General features: G+C 37.3%; 1 protein-coding gene across 5 annotated transcripts in view; it reads right to left on the bottom strand.

Annotated features, from left to right (window-relative positions):
- The window catches only part of PIK3C3 (phosphatidylinositol 3-kinase catalytic subunit type 3), a 578,331-nt gene that overhangs the window by 159,792 nt on the left and 398,417 nt on the right, over nucleotides 1-20,122 (bottom strand). Inside the window, exon 30 of one of the 5 annotated variants that reach the window (XR_007721190.1) lies at nucleotides 11,871-12,095. The exons of 1 other annotated variant lie outside the window; for it this stretch is intronic. The gene's annotated coding sequence lies outside the window, so the exon portion shown is untranslated. Of the gene's footprint in view, nucleotides 1-4,471; nucleotides 4,882-11,870; nucleotides 12,096-17,780; nucleotides 17,798-20,122 lie in introns of those variants that run through there. 3 more of the 5 variants (XR_007721195.1, XR_007721189.1, XR_007721196.1) reach the window with 3 other exon arrangements.

The following is a 20,122-nucleotide window of genomic DNA, read 5'->3' on the forward strand; positions in this document are numbered from 1 at the left end:
TATTTATTGTATTTCAATTGTTTTAAATTGTTAGTAGTTTTAAAATATAATAAAAAAGAAAAACTTTAAATGCTTGCATCTATCATTTCATGCAGTGAGGTGTCAGAGAAGCAATACATATATTGCTAGTAAAAACAATAAATAAATAAATACGGTTTAGAAGCCTAGCAGGTGCTGTGCTAGGCACTGGGAATACTATTCTGAACAAAAGAGGCAAGATTTATTTCTTGCAGACTTTCAGGAGCCCCTCAAATCTCAGCAATTGATTTGCACATGGTCATTTCTGTTCTCTCTGCCAAGACCATACCCTGAGAAATAGATCAATCACAGCTTACGGAAACAGAAGTTTTCAAGCAGTCAGTGTGGGCCCTGAACTTTTTTCTGAACATTCCAATCCTTTCAGAGAGGAGAAAACCAATGACTTCTTGGAGAAACACTATTATTTCACAGGGAAGTAGAATGGTAAGTCATTAGGAATTCATAATCTGAAAACTGATTGCCTGGGTTTGAACTCAGTTTTTTCTTTTCCACTTGAGAGATATTGGGCAAATTATTTCACCTTTCTAAGTCTTTGTTTTCTCATCTATAAATTGAGATGAATTATATTTACTGTCTCATGGGGAAAAGATTAAAGGAAACAATCTATGCAAAGAATACCAAGTAGCACAGTTCCTAGGAGAAAGTAGGTGCTGATAAGTGAGAGCAATTAATGTTGTAATTTATATTGTCATTAATATAAAAACAATTCCTCTCTCTTACTTCTCTATTACCATGATGAGACACCTTCAAAATAAAGCCTACAAGAATATTAAAAGATCATATTCTCTCTGTCAGTCTTGGTAAATATGGCAGCTATACTGTTGGTCACAATTCCCCTTGCCTTTTTATTCTGGTTGGAAATGCCCAAATCTACTCAAAGGCTGTCTCTCAGCCCAACAGCAAGACAAAAGCACAAAACTAAATAAAACCAAAGAGAAATACTGCTGAAGATTTCTTAGAAATACATGCCTCCCTGACAAATAGAGTGAAGCATACGAAGACCATCCCCAGACACTCCCCATTTCCTACCTGCATTGAATATTATTGTGTGAGAAGGTCATGTTTGAATCCAATATTGTCCAACCATCAGCCATGAAAAGAAAGATAAAAGAACTGCAAAAAAGAGAAATGCGACCTGATGGAGTTGAACTGCTGAATTAGTCAGTCTGGGAGCCACCTTTTTGGAACTTCTTATTATGAGAGATTTTGTTAACTGAACTCTGTTATTTAAGCCACTTTCAGTGGAGTTTTTATTACAAACAACCAAATTTATTCCAAACTAGTAAAAATTATATTGATACTAAAAATATCTACCTTGTGATATTTATTGAGATTACATGAAATAATGATAGAAACTTCATTTTAAAAACTACTTGATATTATCCCAGATATTTATGTTTTTTTTAAAAAAAAACACTCAAAATTATCATCACTGAGTTACATTATAGAACAAAAACTTAATCACCTTGATTATATTCTCTGTTTTCCTTGCTCAGAGCCTAATCATATAGGTTCTTGCTACTATTATCTACTGATTGAAGCCCCCAGAATTATAAATTTATTGTTTGCTATGGCTTTAAGCTTGCCATCCTAAAGACAAAATTTACTATAGTTTTAATGGATTGATAGAAATGCCTCAGTGATCTTGTTGAGAAAGATCTTGAGGTGTTAATAATCTTGGTGGAACAAGAGCTACGGTTGAGCCAAGAGAAGAAAATAGACTTATGTCGTCTGGGCATGATGTGTCATGCCTGTAATCCCAGAATTTTGGGAGGCCAAGGCGGGCAGATCACTTGAAGTCAGGAGTTCAAGACCAGCCTGGCCAATATGTGAAACCCCATCTCTACCAAAAACACAAAAATTAGCTGGCTGCGGTGGCATGTGCCTGTAATCCCAGCTATTTGCGAGGCTGAGGCATGAGAGTCGACTGAACCCAGGAAGTAGAGGTTGCAGTAAGCCGAGATCACACGATTGCACTTCAGTCTGGGAGACAGAGTGAGACTCCATCTAAAAAAAATAAAATAAAATAAAGAAAGAAAAAGAAAAAAGAAAATAGACTTATGTCTATATATCTACCATTGACTTATCTTTCCCGACCTAGGATAAAACTGAGAACGTCTGAAGTTATAGCTCTATAAATCTCCACCTACAGAAGGCAGCCATGGTTCATCAACCAACCAAAATTGACTCACTGAGAAATCAATCTGACAACTCACCTGACTACAGGTATTTAGATCTTGGCAACCTATTCTGTTAATGTTCTATAGAAAATATGTTATTCTAAGATAATATCCTTTGTGCTGGCTCAAAATCTCCAATCTAAATTAAGTATTTATTATATTCTAGACCTAAAATAACTCTAAAAAGAATGTAGAGAAATCAAAGAAGAAAGAACTAAACTGAGATGCATGAGTTAATCCTATTTCAAATAGTGTAGCAGTGAGAGTCATATCTGTAGTAAGCTAAAGGATATATGCTATTTTGAGTAAAAGGCCATTGTTCATAGGGTACAGGTCAAGATGTTGATCTTGTTTAATCTATTAATCTCCTGTCCTTCATCTTTTTATAACCTCTAAGACCTAGATGATCTCATATCTTGCATAAACACTTCCTTACAACTCCAGCCCACACCTATCTGCCTTCGACTTCTGTGCTATTGATGGATATTTAACCCAATGGCTTTTCTTTGCGCCCCCGCGTGCATGTGTGCGTGCATGTGTGTGTCTCTGTGTGTGTGTGTGTGTGTGTGCGTGTGTGTGTGTCTTTCCTCCTGAACTATGCTATAAATTCTCCAAGGGTAAAAACTGAGTTACCAATATAAGAGTGCTCATTTAAGTATACATTTTATACATATAGAGGGAAGGCCATATGCTTTATTGTTACCACCACACAATTGCTACAAATTAGTTCTGGTGGCACAATTTGGTCAGCAGTGAGGTTTTACCTTAATGTCACCAACATCCCTTGAAGAATTCAAGACCTCTCTCTTCTGCTGTTGGGGAAATGCTGAGAAATAAATGTGCAATTCAAAAAAAGAAAAAAGAAAAAATGGAATGCTGTTCACAAGGCATACATTGCACCAGGGTAAGGTAGAATCATACAATGCAGGTAAGACTATTTCAACTGAAACAAACAACACACTAACCATTATCAGCAACTGGTCTCACCAGACATTGATGAAAGACACCACTTATAGTGATCCAGCTTCCATGAAGCTTCCCAATTCTGATAGTTTTTTCCCCAGTGGATCTCATGGTTCCTCAGTCCCACCTTCTGCTATCCACATTATCACACTCCTTTGTCCTCACTTCAGCCATTGTCTTTTTATCTAGTCCCAGTAAGTATGCATCTGAAGTTTTTCTTCTTACACTTAAGCCATAAGTTTGTTTCAGGTATCAATATTTACAGCTCTTGTTTATACTTTATAGTGGGTGGCTCATATTTATCAGTTCGTTCTGGCATGTAAAAAAGAGCTGCAAGAAACATTAAAGGAAAGGGGAAGAAGGTATGGGAACACTCAGAATGTTATTCCTCCTCACATGTAATAGCTCCCATCACACTTTAGATGAGGTCCTGAACCTAAAGGTGAGCCTAAGAACAGATGCAAGCCAATTACAGCAGGTAATACCTTACTGTCTCAGGCCCTTATTCCCCTCCTCTACTCTGCATTCCCTGTAAAAGGTTTTATTTTACCAATTAATGCAGTTTTAATCAGAGAATTCAATTCTATCCAAAGACTGCTGGAAAGGCTTTCAGATAAAAACATGACACTTTGTCCAAGAAAAAAAAAAAAGTCAAAAAATAAACCAGTGGAGACTTTCCCCTTGGGTAATAGTGGATTAGCTAAATTGGGCCAGTACTTTCTCAGAGGACAACTAGAAAAGCTAGATACAAAAATTTAAAACATCTGCTTGAAAATATTGAAGCACTAACAAGATAGTAAATAATTATCAGGCCAAAATGCAGAGACTGACTTTTAGAAATACTTTCTTCCTGAGGGTGACAGAAGGTTGTGTAAAGTTAATCAAAACAGGAAAAGTAAGCAAATAACATACATAAATCAATGAAACAGAAAACAACCATAAAATAGTGAGGGTCAATGAAGCCATATATGGTTCTTTGAAAGGACCAATAAATTTAATAAATCCCTGGTGACACTGATCAAGGAAAAATAAAAGTTAAAAGATACAAATAACCAATGTTAAGAATGTAGAAGTCTTTTTTATTATAAACCAAATAAAAATTTCTCATGAAATACTTTGTGAATAAATTTTAAAATTGTAATAAAATGAAAAAATTTCTTTAAAAATACAATGTAATGAAACTGAAACAAGAAGAAATCAAAAGTATAAATATTTATATAACTATTAAAGAAATCAAATATATAATTTTAAATATTTCCATATAGAACTCTAGGCCCAGATGTCTTCAGCAAATACTTCCAATAATTTAAGGAAAGGATAATTTCAATATATACAAATTCTCCAAGAGTATAGCAAAAGAAAAAATACCTCTCAATCATTTCAGTAAACCAGCATAACCTTTCTAGGAAAATTTAATGGGCAAATCAAGAGAAAGGAAACAAAAGTACTAGCCAATCTCATACAGGAATATAAATGCAAAAATCTCAATATTACCAAAATGTTTTTGTAATATAATAACCAAAACAAACAAGGTGGGCTTATTCCATAAATGCAATATTAATTAAGTATTCAAACATTAGGATGTGTGCAATGGCTCATACCTGTAGTCCTAACTGTTCAAGAGGCTGAGGCAGGAGGATCACTTGAGCCCAGGAGTTCCAAGCTGCAGTGAGTCATAATGGCACCACTGTACCCCAGCCTGGGTGACAGAGTGAGGCCAGGTTTCAAAAATAATAATAATCAATGAAATTTAGCCCATTTACAGAATAAATGAGAAAAGTAACACTATTGTCTCTTTAGATAAGTAAAAATGTTTGATATAATTTAACATTCATACATAATTTAAAAATATATGTGGATAGAAGAAACTTCCATAATTTGATAAAGGTATTTATAGTAAACTTATGATGAAGCTTTTCCTTTGCAATCAGACAGCATGCAAGAATGACCTTTATCACTTCTTTTAATCAATATGGGCTAGGGGTTTAGCCAATATAGCAATGTAAGAAAAAGAAAGAAATTCTGTAAGAATTGAACACTATAGTAGGTGCTATTGGTACTGCATCTATACCACCTTGACTTTACCACTTCAGTGTACACCAGTCAACTACTAGCACCTTTATTTCTTTTCTGAAGTCTTTCTTTCACTGTTGGAGTCCCTTCACCTGTCTTACTAGCAGGCTAGAAATGGCTCACCCCAGAGAATGAACTCACTCCCGGTAACATCTCTCAACCACAGGTCCACAGAACATTTACAATAAGTACTTTACATGGCTTACCCCTTAAATGTGAAAACTCGGATGCAAATTTTTTACATTGATTACTTAATTCCCCAGTTGGATTGAGCTTTCAAGGTAATTTTCTTGAGAGTGAACCCTGTATCAGCTATCCTCTTTCACTTCTTTACTCCCATTCCAATGTTTCTGAGATCAAGTTCCATATAAATCACTTACACCTGAATGTTTGTCTCAGGGCTATGTATGGGGAATCTAACCTTCAATAGGCAAGATGAATAAATCTGTAATTATTCATAGTTGATATGACTGTAGATATAGAAAACGCAAAAGACAGATGAATCATTATAATTAATAAATGAGTTTAACAAGGTTTGTGGATACAGAAATCAAAACACAAATATTGGTTGCATTTTCAAATGAAATTTTAGAACAAGTACCAGAACAGCAACACATACACAGGAATAAATCTATTAAATGTGTGCAAGCCCTCACAATGATAAAATACTATTAAGTAAAACACATGAAAGCAGGCATAAATGGAGGGATAGTCAGCGATCCCCAAATTTGATCAATTTTTTATGTGAAACTTGTCAAGCTGATTCTAAAATTTACATGACAATGTGAAGGATCAAGAACAGCTAAGACACTAATGGAGAAAAACAGAGTAGAAGGACTTACTCTACCAGGTAGCAGGAATTACCATAAATTCGTCACTGAGACTGTGTAACAGGGGAACAAAGATAGAAAATTAAATTAGTGAAATAGAGGAAAGAGCCCAGAAAGAGACCCACACAATAAATAAGTAATTGATTAATGACAAAGTTGCTACTGTAGACTAATGGGAAAAGAATATTCCTTTCAATAAATGGTTCTGGATTAACTGAATATCAAAGTGAAAAATATGATAAAACGACTCTTACCTCACACAATAAAAAACATATCTATGTGTGACATGCGAAGCAACGAGGCTTCTGTAAAATCTTGATGATCTTGGGATGGCAAAAGGTGAATATAGCATAATATCATTTTTATATTGTAAAGGGAAAGTACTTACATACTGTGCTACTACATTAAAATTAAAAATGTTTATCATCAATAGATGCCTTTAAAAGGTATCCACACTATAAGAGATTATATTTACAACACATATATCTGAAGAAAGAGTTATATCCACAATATAAAAAGAACAGCTGGCTGGGCATGATGACTCACACCTGTAATCCCAGCACTTTGGGAGGTCAAGGTGGGTGGATCACCTGAGGTCAGGAGTTCGAGACCAGCCTGGCCAACATAGTGAAATCCTGTCTCTACTAAAAATACAAAAAAATCACTGGGTGTGGTGGCAGGCGCCTGTAATCCCAGCTACTCAGGAGGCTGAGACAAGAGAATTGCTTGAACCTGGGAGGCGGAGGTTGCAGTTAGCCAAGATCGCGGCATTGCACTCCAGCCTGGGCAACAAGAGCAAAGCTCCATCTCAAAAAAAAAAAAAAAAACAAGAAGAAGAAGAAGAACTACTACTACTACTACTACTACTACTACTACTACTACTACTACTACTACTACAAGTCAATAAAAAATAGAAATCAGTAGAAAAAAGGGCAAGAAACCTGAATAGGTAAAGCCTCTATTTCAATAGCCAATAAATGTTCAACCTTTTCTTTTCCATAATCAGGGCAATATAATGAAAACCACAGTATAATTATCCTCTACATTCTCTAAAGTGGTAAAAATTTAAAAATTAATAATACTGTTATTACCAACAATGTAAAGCAAAAGGAAATTTTATATTGCTAGTGGAAGAGTAAATTGGTACAACTCTTTTAATATACTATATGGCGGCAAGCACAACAGCTAAACATATATAACGTGCGACTTTACAGTTGAACTATAGTTATACATGCAAGAGAATTACAAAATTTACATGAACACAAACGGTCACAGCATCACTATTCATGATAGTCAAAAATTTAAAACCACCCAAACGTTCATCAATATGCAAATGGATACATCATAGTAGAGCCACAAATGGAGTTCATTACTGCACTGAAAATGAACAAACTACAACACTACCTAAGAGATTGAAGGAATATTGTAAATATGATTTTGAGCAGAAGAATCCATACACAAAGTAATATATGCTTTATGATTCTATTTATTTAAAATGTAAAAAGAGACAGATGTGAAAAACTATAAAGAAAAGAAAGTAATCATCATGGATTCAGGATAGTTGGTTTACCTTTGAGACAAGGAGAGATTAATAATTGTAAGGGCATAATAAAGACTTCTGGGGTACTTATCATATTCTGTTTTTTGTTCCATTCTATTTTTAGTTCCATTCTTATGTTCCATAGATCACTGTTACTCAAAGCGTGGTCCATAACCTAGTACCCATCCATATACTGCTGTGAGTTATGATGTTTTGAGGACTCAGAAAATCATGCACCAAAATGAAGACCTCAGAAACAGCCTCGGAAGCAAAAGTTTTTCTCTGACCTTCTCCCACCCTCCTATCTTTGAGTCTGTTTCCCCTTGAAGGTTAGCCATAGAAGCTCTCTTCCCCAAGACAGGTCATAAAAACCAAATAGCTTTCTCTTCAAAAGTCATCATAAAACCTAAAAACACTCTAATTCCCCGCTACCACCACCTTTCAGGTAAAAGCTGGCCATTTGCCATCCCATTACTGGGTATATAACCAAAGGATTATAAATCATGCTACTATCAAGACACATGCACCGTATGTTTATTGCGGCACTATTCACAATAGCAACTTGGAACTAACACAAATGTCTATCAATGATAGACTGGATTAAGAAAATGTGGCACATATACACCATGGAATACTATGCAGCCATAAAAAAGGATGAGTTCATGTCCTTTGCAAGGACATGGATGCAGCTGGAAACCATCTTTCTGAGCAAACTAACACAAGGACAGAAAACCAAACACCGCATGTTCTCACTCATAGGTGGGAATTGAACAATGAGATCACTTGGACACAGGGAGGGGCTCATCACACACCGGGGCCTGTCATGGGGTGGGAGGTATGGGGAGGGATACCATTAGGAGAAATACCTAATGTAAATGATGAGTTAATGGGTGCAGCAAACCAACATGGCACATGTATACATATGTAACAAACCTGCACGTTGTGCACATGTACCCTAGAACTTAAAGTATTAAAAAAAAAAAAAAAAAAAAAAACCTGGCCAAAAAGAAATTATCTGATGTGCCTTGTTTGACTGTAGGTCATAAGACCCTCATTCCAGAGAGAGTCCTGCCCCATGCACAGAAGGAAGAAATACGTGCTCAGAGAGGACAAGAAAAACTAGACAGACAGGCCTTGCTGGGTTCCCCTGCTCAGTCTGTTAAGATCAGATCAGACTCTTTTGTCCAATCATATTTAAAAATAGTTTGCCATACTTTGTTGAACCTAAGCATAAAATGGATAATTTCCCCTGTACCTTTGGGTCTTCATTCTGAAGACTTCTGTGTCACATAAAACTAGAATCAAATACATTTATATCCTTTTTCTCCTATTAATCTGCCTCTTGTCAGTGATTTTCAGTGAACCTTGAGACAATGAAAGGAAAGTCTTCCCTTGGCTCCAACACTGTGAAGTTAATTCCAACAGGCCTGGAATTGGCCTGAGCTGTTTGGCTAAAGTACCTTCAAGATGCTGATCAAGGTACTGATGATGGTGTGTGTTTTTTTGTTAACATGAGTCTAAGGAGTTTAGGGTGGTTTGTGCCAACTTGTCAGCATTGTTCATTGTTAACATTGAGATTAATGATTTAGAGTTGGTTCCAGTATGACCACTGAAGAACTCTGTTACTGGGACTGGTTTAATAGCAAGAATATGCCTATATGACCATAAGAAGCACCAGCAAAACTCCATCTGGGGATCCCAGAATCTAAATATTCGATATGTATGTTAATGGTCCAAAAGAAAGTGTGTCCAATATGATGCTACAGAGGTAAGACAATTGGAACCTGCATCTTGTCTCTCTGGACATCTTGCTGGGAGACAGCCTTTGGCCATGATATGTAGCTTTACTTTAATGCTACTGCAATAATGTATGTTCTTCTGGAACAGACTGAATTTTTGTAAGCTTTGTCAATTTGGGTCCTATCAGTTTTTTTTAGCAGTTGAACCTTGCCTAATTGCCATGAGTAGTCCATGGGTTCACATAAGTACAAGAATTCACAATAGATATTCAGAAACTTTATTTTACCAAGTAATTTTATGCCTGTTGGATACAATAATTTAAAATGTTGACTTGGATTTTGTTTATCTTTGTTCTTTCTCTTTTATTTTTCTGGTAATTCTTTTCTACTGGTTTATTCAAAAGTTTGTGTCTTTATAAAAACATGTGTTTTCCTTTTCCTTTTTTAGTATTTCATTTTAATTGTATTTTTTAACTGATGGATTAGGAAAAACAAAACAAAAACAAAATCTGGTCTGTCATTACAGATCGTTTGAAAAGCACTTTTTAACATAAATGTTCAATTTATGATAAATCACTACATGGTATATCTTTGTTCTACACACTTTTGTATAAGCATGTTATATCTCACAACCACCACCAAAATAAAAGTTTACAAGAAGAGGTAAACAATTCTATGAGACTGGTTTTGCTTTCTTATATTAATCTCTTTCCAAACCCCCACACCATTTCTTTGTTGTCCTCCTAGTTTTCTCACATTCTGGTACAGCTTCCACCACTCCAGAACATAATTATTCTGTTAATGTGGGTGTTATCTACAATAGACTCTGAGCTCCCAGTGCCAAGACTACATCTCAGCGTTAAGTCGAGTGTCTGCCACATAGTATATACTCAGTAAATATTTGTTGAAGCAATAAATGTTTTCTGGCCAATGTTTGTTATAAACACTCTAGCATCCACATGACAGCCCCTCATTCTTTTTCCATTTCATTTGTCTAAAGTTGTCAGCAAATTTACTGAGCACCTAGTATCTAGCATGTGCAGAGATACAATGTAATAGCATGACAAAAATTTGGCTAGGCTTCAGAAAGTGAATTTACGCTCAATTACAAATATATAACTTGTTTCATGGCTCTCTTCAGCCAAAATAACCTCTACTAGGATTTGGACATAACATGGCTCCCTAGCTAGAAATGAGAAATTGGATAGGAAAGCAGCTTGAAATATTTTGGGTGCCATCCGAAGCAAAACATAGGTGTGAAGTGATGATATGGTAAAAGTTAGGAATCTAGAGGTTACAAGCAGCTATAGCATGATCTGACTTTGAGTTAGACCTAAACTGTAGTTATCATCACCTTTACTATGGCAGGTTCTATACTAGATAGTGGGAAAGTGATGATGCTGTGGCTTATGGTCTGGTTGACCCAGACCTCTGAGAAACCCATTTTCTCTCTCATTGAAACCTTCTGAAAGCCTTTTGCTGAAACCATACCAAACACATAGAGTTTAACTGTAATTTTCCACTTATATGTGAAATCTTATCCAGGTTTCTAATTCAGCAGCACACATTATTCCCCCCTCAAATATATAAAAATCCTATAGATTTGAAAAATCTTTCAGTTTATGCTGCTTAGGCTTCTAGCTAACATTCTAACCTCTCCATCTCCGCCAGAGTCCTCTTTGCTGTGCATGCTGTTTGCTTGAGCATTATCAACACTGCTATATTGGTGTTAAATGTGATGCAGGCTGCTTTCTGATAGATTGAGGCCACAAGAGAAAATACCAAAAGTCTAAAGCTCACCACATAAATCCGAAACTACTTCATGCTGTGACCATGATAAATAGATCTGCAAATATCTACCAGGACAAATTTAGAAGAGTCTTGGGGCACTGTGTTATACCTGAATTAAAAGGCAGCTTAGCTAAAAATGAACTTTTCTCCAGGCTAGTATGTTTGTTGTTTTATGTTTAAAAATGAAGTGTAGCAAAACCCCTGTAAGGCATCAAAGAGAATTTGCTGTTGAAAACCAGGATGTATTTTGCTAAGGGTTGGTCATCATACTGATGCAGGATTTTTCTCAGCCTCATCATCAGACTCGTGACAGGGGTGCTCCATTTACTCAGCTCTCCATGCTCAACCCCTAGTGGGAGGGAGCACATGAGCGAGTGAATGTTGGATCTGGCCAGGGTCTCTCTGTCTTGGTGCTGGCAGGGGCAAGCTCTATACGGGGCCCATGGCCAGACCAGGCACCAGTGAGATAGTGCAGTAACCAGCAAGCCACTCTAGGCGCCAGCAGGAGCAAGCTCCAAGGGGCAGTGCCCAGGTGTCTGTGTAGGGGGGTACGTGTGACCCCAAGGCCCCACAGGGTGTATTACAACGATTCTTTAGTTCCACCTTCCACAGACAGCTGTGTGTTAACAGCTCAGTTGGCCCCTTGCCTCGTCACATGGTGCAGCTGTCCACCAGCAAGGGCAAAGGGCCATTATGACAGCCTTTTTATGAGTACCTGCACTCGGTGGGCCCCGAGTTCTTGTCCAGCGTCCAAGAAGAATCAGGTCCTGCTGACACTTGAAGGATGGTGAAGGTGAAGAATTTTACTGAGAGATGGGAATGGCTCTCAGCAGAGAGGGGAGCTGGAAAGAGTATGGGTCCAGCTGGTAGTCTTCCCTGAAGTCCAGTAGTCTTCTCTCCAAAGTCAAGCCATCTCTCCTCTACCAACTGAGTCTGGGGTCTTTATAGGCACAAGATGGGGGTGGGGCAAGCCAGAGGTGGTTTTTTTTTTTTTTTTTTTTTGAGACGGAGTCTGGCTCTGTCGCCCAGGCTGGAGTGCAGTGGCGCGATCTCGGCTCACTGCAAGCTCCGCCTCCCGGGTTCACGCCATTCTCCTGCCTCAGCCTCCCGAGTAGCTGGGACTACAGGTGCCCACAACCGCGCCCGGCTAATTTTTTTGTATTTTTAGTAGAGACGGGGTTTCACCGTGGTCTCGATCTCCTGACCTTGTGATCCGCCCGCCTCGGCCTCCCAAAGTGCTGGGATTACAGGCGTGAGCCACCGCGCCCGGCCAGCCAGAGGTGGTTTTGGAAAAGGCAACATTCAATTGGTAAAAAAGACATTATTCAGAAAGAACCAACCAGGAGAAAGTGGGCAAACAGGGATAGAGGTTCACACTTTTGGGTGCAGGTCTCAAGCTACTTTGACTTGAAGGTGAGGTTTCACTAGGGACCTGCCCCTGTCTGCCTAGAATTTCTCTGCCTCCTGCCTCTATCAATACTAGGCAGATAAGACAGAGAGTTTTCTTTGCATAGGGCTAACTGGTTGTATGTAAGTCCTGAGTGTTAGAAGACAATTTCTTGCTTTCATGGACTTTACCAATTTTCTTTTATTCATATATCTTTGACTGATATTCCTTCTTTTTCTTTTTTTTTTGAGACGGAGTCTAGCTCTGTCGCCCAGGCTGGAGTGCAGTGGCCAGATCTCAGCTCACTGCAAGCTCCGCCTCCCGGGTTCACGCCATTCTCCTGCCTCAGCCTCCCGAGTAGCTGGGACTACAGGCGCCCGCCACCTCGCCCAGCTAGTTTTTTGTATTTTTTAGTAGAGACGGGGTTTCACCGGGTTAGCCAGGATGATCTCGATCTCCTGATCTCATGATCCGCCCGTCTCGGCCTCCCAAAGTGCTGGGATTACAGGCTTGAGCCACCGCGCCTGGCCTATTCCTCCTTTTTCAAATTCAGGTAGTAGCCCATTAAAGATTCTTACTCAGTATTGTTCAATATTCTGATTAAGTTAAATATTTTATTCTTGGAGGTTATTATTTTAAAATGCCATATGATATCCCTGGAATGAGGTCTGAAGGTCTAAAATTAGGACACCAGAAGAATTAACTGGGCTGGGTATGGTGGCTCATGCCTGTAATCCCAGCATTTTGGGAGGCCGAGGTGGGCAGATCACCTGAGGTTGGGAGTTTGAGACCAGCTTGATCAACATGGAGAAACCCCGTCTCTACTAAAAATACAAAATTAGCTGGGCATGGTGGCATATGCCTATAATCCCAGCTACTCGCGAGGCTGAGGTAGGAAAATCACCTGAACCCAGGAGGTGGAGGTTGAGGTGAGCCGAGATCGCACCATTGCACACTAGCCTGGGCAACAAGAGTGAAACTTTGTCTCAAAAAAAAAAAAAAAAAAAAGTATTAACTGAAATGACACAATATTTGGATTTTACCAAATTACTGAATGTCAAAATATAATAGGTCTATGTCCGCATTGGTACTATTTTGAACTCATTTCATATTTTTATCGTAAGTTTGTCCCTTTATTAGACAAACCAAATCCATTTTGCTTCTCAGATTACTGATTTTGTGTTAACGGATGAAGCTGGTGATTTGGGTTGGCTCTGTGGATAACAGCCTCCAAATAACAAAATTGTTCCTTCTGTTGCAACAGTCTAGAGAAAAAATTTCTGTTGGGTTAAAAGACCCACTCCTGACTGGAAATGTTCTCTTACCCAAACTTAAGGAGTATTTTTAATTTTCTTATTCTTGCGGGGAGGGATAGCATTAGGAGATATACCTAATGTAAATGACGAGTTAATGGGTGCAGCACACCAACATGGCACATGTATACATATGTAACGAACCTGCATGTTGTGCACATGTACCCTAGAACTTAAAGTGTAATTTTTAAAAAAAATTTCTTATTCATTAATACTAGCATAACAGTAATAGAAACAACTAACACAGGCCTTCAGACAGAGAAGCTACATCCTTAATTATTATGAAATACAGATTTGTTATCTGCTTAATAAAAGAACAACAACGCTATCTTGAATCCCTTTTGAAGGAAGGTTAGTAACTAAACAAAAACTCTACCTACTTTACAGTAGTATGGCAACATGACTAAAGGGTCTAGCTGTGGGGCTAAGTATCCAAAATAGGGTACTTCACTGTGTAAGCATGGGCAAGTTACTTCAACTTACTAACCCTCAGTTTTTCTTTCTGGATAGTAGAGATACAAATCATACCTATTTCATATGGTTTTAGAATTCAAATAAACTCATGTATATAAAATGACCATGAAATTTATTATACTTTATAAAAGCTCAAAAAAAATGACAAATTATACTATTGTTATCATTATCGTTATTATAAACTGGTATATGTTATAGCATGTAGAAAAAAGACGGAAACACTATATCTAAATGGTCAATGTGAATATTAAACAATGGCATTATTAAAGGCTATCAGTGCTAGCTCCTAATATGGAAGGTATTGAGAAGAATGTATCATTCTACGGCTGGGAAAACACCAAAGCAAAATTTGGAAGCCATGAAGTAGCTTGGAGGTGGATGCTAAGAGAGAAAATCTTCTTGACTGTTACGTATGAAATGCATTGGAGACAAATGAAATAATAAAAAGTCACACTGAGAAACACAATAAAATGATACTTTATCCAAATGGCACAAATACTGCTTACATAATTTATTGCTTTTTAATGTTTAGGTATAATTGTATTGAGATATAATACAGCATCAAGGTAAGGAAGTGCCCAAATTTGTGAAGATTGCCTTGAATTCAGGATATACTATTGTAAAATCAAGTTTAGCCTAAAGTTGCTTCATTTCATATTTTACGTTCAGCCTAAAGATTCCTCTGTACATAGTAACCCTAACTAAATGTGCAAGCAGATTAACTTACCCTTGTGCCAATCACCAAGCTTTCGACAATTAAAGGTGGCCAACTGTTCAAATTGTGTTCAAATAAGGCAAATGCCAAGCTGTACCAATCTGGCTGTTTCTGCACTTCACTTCCATTTTCTGTATGTCACTATCTCTTTTCTGTCCATAAATCTTCTACCACATGGATGCGCTGGAGTCTCCCTGAGCTTACACTGGCTTGGGAGGCTCCTTGATTCAGGCAAATTGTCTTTGCCCAATTAAACTCTATTACCTTTAATTTATCTAAGGTTTTCTTTTAACACTATCACAGAAGGGAAGATGGGTGAAGTGTCTTGACTGGGTGAATTACAAGGCACACAAATCCTGTTCCAGAAAGTCCCATGCGGATTCAGACAAAGCAAAGCAATGATCTAAATGCGCTTGGAAAAGGCTTGGAAATTTCAACTTTTTAAAAAACATAACACTTTAATGTTTAATTTTGTTTATTATTTACCTGTACCTGGAAAAATTGCCCTATTGTCCCCAACACCACCAGTACCACCACAGTTATCATTGTCAAGGTCCTATTGGTTTTTGAAAATCAAAGCCTCAAACGAGTCCTGTGCTGCTAATAGTTTGACTTCTGTTTTAATTTACACCACATCAACAAAATAGAAACCATATGATCATCTCAACAGATGTCAGAAGAAGTATTTGGCCATTAACTCTTGGAAAGATCATTTGAGAGCAATTGTGGGAATAAGAAGGGAATGCATTGAGGAATGAAAGAAAAAGTTAATTTAACTATGGGGTAAAGTAGGTGCTAAAGTCTTGAGTGGAAAGGCCCAGAAGTCTGGAACCCAGTCCTGAAGAGATTTTGTGGAACAGATTTGGTAGTCTGAGAAGTGCTTGAAAAAGTAGACTAAAGAGAGAGCATGTATAAGGGACATGTTTTAAATGCCCAAGGAAGGGATCAAACTAAGGAGAACTTGCTACCTAGCTTTGTCATTTTCATGTAAGTGGTAACTAGTGCCTCTACCCAGAGCCTCCACCAGTCAGCCAAGACTCACACTTCAGTCTGAGTGACAACGCCTGCTCTGACCTGGAATTGTTTCTTTCTACCTCATTTGACCTCCTAATTAGGATGTTTTCCCACAAGGCCTTAAAGTTGCATGTAAGACTGTTGGATAAATACAATTAAAACAAAATCTTCCCTCAACCCAGAAAACCTCTCCATAAGATAGTAGAGAAAGAAAACAGTTTTATTATTGAATAAGCATTAAACCAGAATGTGATACACATCACAAGCAATCTGCTAAGAGATTGCAAAGACAGAAAGAAATCTAACCCTTTTATAAAGCCAACCGGATAAAACTCATTATCTACACGCTCTCTAAATAGACAATAATTAGTCCTCAAGTAAGAGGATTTGACAGTGCCATTTATTACATATAGTTTATCCTAAATTTACCTGTTAATTGGGGTGACCATCTGTGTTAGTTAATTGGTTTTATACAAAGGAAAAATAAACTTTCCATATCTTTTTGACAGAAGGTAGTTTTGCAGCTTGGAGCCAGGCACCCACTGAAGTTAGGCTCCTACCCTCCCACAGAAATCGGGATACAGGGGTACTGTCTCCCTTGACATTTCCATTTCAAAAAGAGGGCCCCCAGGTTCTTGAAAAAGACATTCCTAGGTCATAACGCCGGCAGGCCCTTATTTAATGCCTAAGAAACTGAACATACATTTTAAAGAGATAGAGAAAGAATTTACAAGTTTTCTATAGTAAATCACCTAACAAAGGGAGGCAGAGAGAAGTCTCCTCCCTTATATTTGACAAGGAGAATTGAGCCTCTTATTTTGTATTCCTATTTATTCTTACAAACCACAGGGACCCCTGCATCTGGATGCAATGGTGGAGAGGAGTTTCTACGCTGGTACTCATGGTTGGAGTGAGTGATCATGGTTCTCCTCTAGTTGCAAAAGCAGCACAGGTGGTAGCCATTCCAGTGATGAGAACCATGCTTAGCCTGTAATATTTGGTTAATAAAATCTTGAAAAAAAAATAACAAAAAGAAGATAACCTGACATGTGGCTTAAATAAAACTACACCTGTATAATGCATTTTAATGACCAATGCCATTTTTGTGAGTCATTAAGGAAATCATAAGTGATTATTTCTCCCTCTTGCTGGCTAACCTGCCTCTTTCTTACCTGGTAGGTTCTCAAATACAACTTTTCTGCCTGTACTGGATTCAGAAACATTTTCTTTTTTTTTTTTTTTTTTTTTTTTTTTTTTTTTACCAGTACATAGGAATTATAACTCTATTCCCACAGTACATAGTTATGCAAATCAAATAATACCAAGGATGGGGCAGTGCTTACAAACATAAAGTGAAGGATTACCATTCCTGGAAATGAAATGGACAATGAAAATTCAAAGAATGGTCACTCCAAAAGACACACATTAAGCTTTCAAATGCATTTCGCAGACATATACTTAAGCTGAACATTGGAAGAGGTGCTATTCCCTGAGAATTTTGATTGACTGGTCTTGTAAGACACAGTCTGGAAGGCGAATGCAGTAGCTTTTCCTATTGTAATGCATCTCATTTTTCCTCATGGATAATACATAAAACAGCAACAATTGTTTACATCTTGGTGACTGTCCTTGAAAAGCTTAGGGTTTATTATCTTTCATAAGTGCTTATGACCAGCAAAAAAAAGAAAATACCTCACCTCACATCCTGTTGTGGGAGCTCTGGTTAGAGTCCAAATCATCTATATCTTAAGATAAAGCGAAATTATTCTCATATCATTCTCTCTCAACCTGGAATTCAAATATCTGATTTAATTTTGTTCTTGTATAACTTGGCTCTTATAATCAAGTCACAAACCTGATCTGTGGAATTTATTAGAGAAACAAAGCAACTTCCAGGATATATTCCAGAATTTGCAAATAAAATCCTACCTCCACATAATCCCTGCTTCTAAGATTCTCAGTAATTAAATATATATTTAGAATGGTGAGCCTAAAGCTTTGAAAGGTCTTCAAATTTTAAATCAGGTTGTCAATGATTTTTAACAGAATTTTAGTCATACATTAATTCCATTGTACTCTATTTATCTGGAAAATAATCATCTGTGTGGTACATATAATGTTTATAGTGTGATAATTGCTAATTAAGCAAAATATTCAGTTTATTCAAATATTTTTCCTAAACAAATTCCTGAAAATATGAAAGTTTATTTTTTACTATTTATTGTTTTTTACTATATCAACAAAATATATAGCTGATTGGTAAAGGAGTGAAGAGAATTTTTCCTCTCCCTCTGAAAATTCAACTCTGTTGAAAGAAACTGACAATAGAAACATTAACAGGCAAAAAAGGCATACAAATATATTAATGTACATGAGCCCAGGAACCATAAAAAATATGAGACTCAAAGAAGGGTCAGATAGCTGAGGTTTAAATGCACTCTCTTCATAGGTGAGGGGGAAATGGGAGTATGTAGACAATTTTCAGGGATAGTAAATGATTTTTTAGTAGAGTTTAATGGGCCCAAAATACAGACAATAATTTATAAATGGTTCCTTTGGAAACTGAATGGGACTGGCAAGTTATAGGAAGTTGAGGGGTGGAAGTGCCCTGTGAACAAATGTTGCCTTATTATGTAGATAAAGTCTCTTAGGTAATCTCTGGAAGATGCCCTTAGAAGAATAGATGAAAAATCTGACTGGGTGTGTTGAGGATTTTTAGTATCTTCTTTTCTTTTGTGATTAATATTTCCTGTTTTTGCAATAGGATTCTGTGGGAACCAGGTTTAGGGCAATGGCGCTTCTTTTAGAAAGAAGTTTCCTCAGTCAGAAAAGGAAGTTCCAGACAGAGTACCTTCGTGAGTTTGACAGACGACAAACAAGAGAAGGATAGAAAGTTTTTAGTTCTGAGGCAGCCCCTAACATCCCCATTTATTTTCATTCAAAGTGCTCAGCATGCCAAAACACCATACTTTCCAGTGTTGTTTTCTGAGCCCTAATATTGGCTAGGCTTTTCATTCAAACTGATATCTGGGCATCATATGGTTAGATAAGAAAAGGTCCCTGGAACCCATACACCAATAAATACTGTTGTGTATACAAGTACAATCAATTGGTTTGACTTAGTCAGAAGTTGTAAAAATGCCTATACATTAGCCACTAGGAAAAATGTAAATATTTTTTCTATTGATTCATTACACCAAATGTTGACCAAGCTGAATACCATATTGTCACCCAGTATGTTTACATAAAAACAATAAAAAAGATTATATATATATATATTTTTTTTTTCTAGGTATAAGCCAGTGATAAAGAGTATGTAAGGTAGTTTGTAAACATACCAGCAGCAATCCACCTTCCAGCAGATGGTGAATACAGAACTGTGCTTAGCTCTATTTTAATAATAAACTCTTTGAACATAACAAGGCGGCGCTTCATGAAAGAGCAGTTGGCTGTTGCCAAAGATGAAAGGACGAAGTCTGTATTCAAAGTTGGCCTACCAAGGCCTCCAAGAGTGTTTCTGCATGAATGGCTTTCTGGATTCCCATTGGATTTTATCCCACAGACAAATTATAATGTTTCACATGGTCCATCACATTCTGAAGATTAATGCACAGACAACGACCTGGGGAAAAAGTCCTCTTATGACAAATGTCCTTTCCAACCTGTGTTTCATACAGGAAGAAAAAATAATAAAACTAAGTATATGCCCCTGAATATTACATTCAGTCTCTTGCTAACATAAAAATGCTTAGAAGATAGATAAATTTGCCTTATTTCAAGAAAGGTTCCTCCAATGAGAGAATGGAATCCCTGTTTAGGATTGTCTTTAAATACATTAATCTGACACAAGTTATCAACTGTGCCACTTCCATATGTTGGGGTTCAGAAACTAATACCCTCCAAAAATGGCATGTTGACATGCTCAACTGAAAAAGAAGCCTCAAGGTCTCTCCGTTCTCCACTCCCTAACCCCTGACCCCAGCTCCCACTATCTCTTAATCCTGTCTCTCCCAAAGGACAAGATGAAATTGTTACCTGAAGTTCCCTTATCTGCCTAACATCTG

This window comes from Macaca thibetana, chromosome 18 (genome assembly GCF_024542745.1).
Source record: "Macaca thibetana thibetana isolate TM-01 chromosome 18, ASM2454274v1, whole genome shotgun sequence".
Classification (NCBI taxonomy): Eukaryota; Metazoa; Chordata; class Mammalia; order Primates; family Cercopithecidae; genus Macaca; species Macaca thibetana.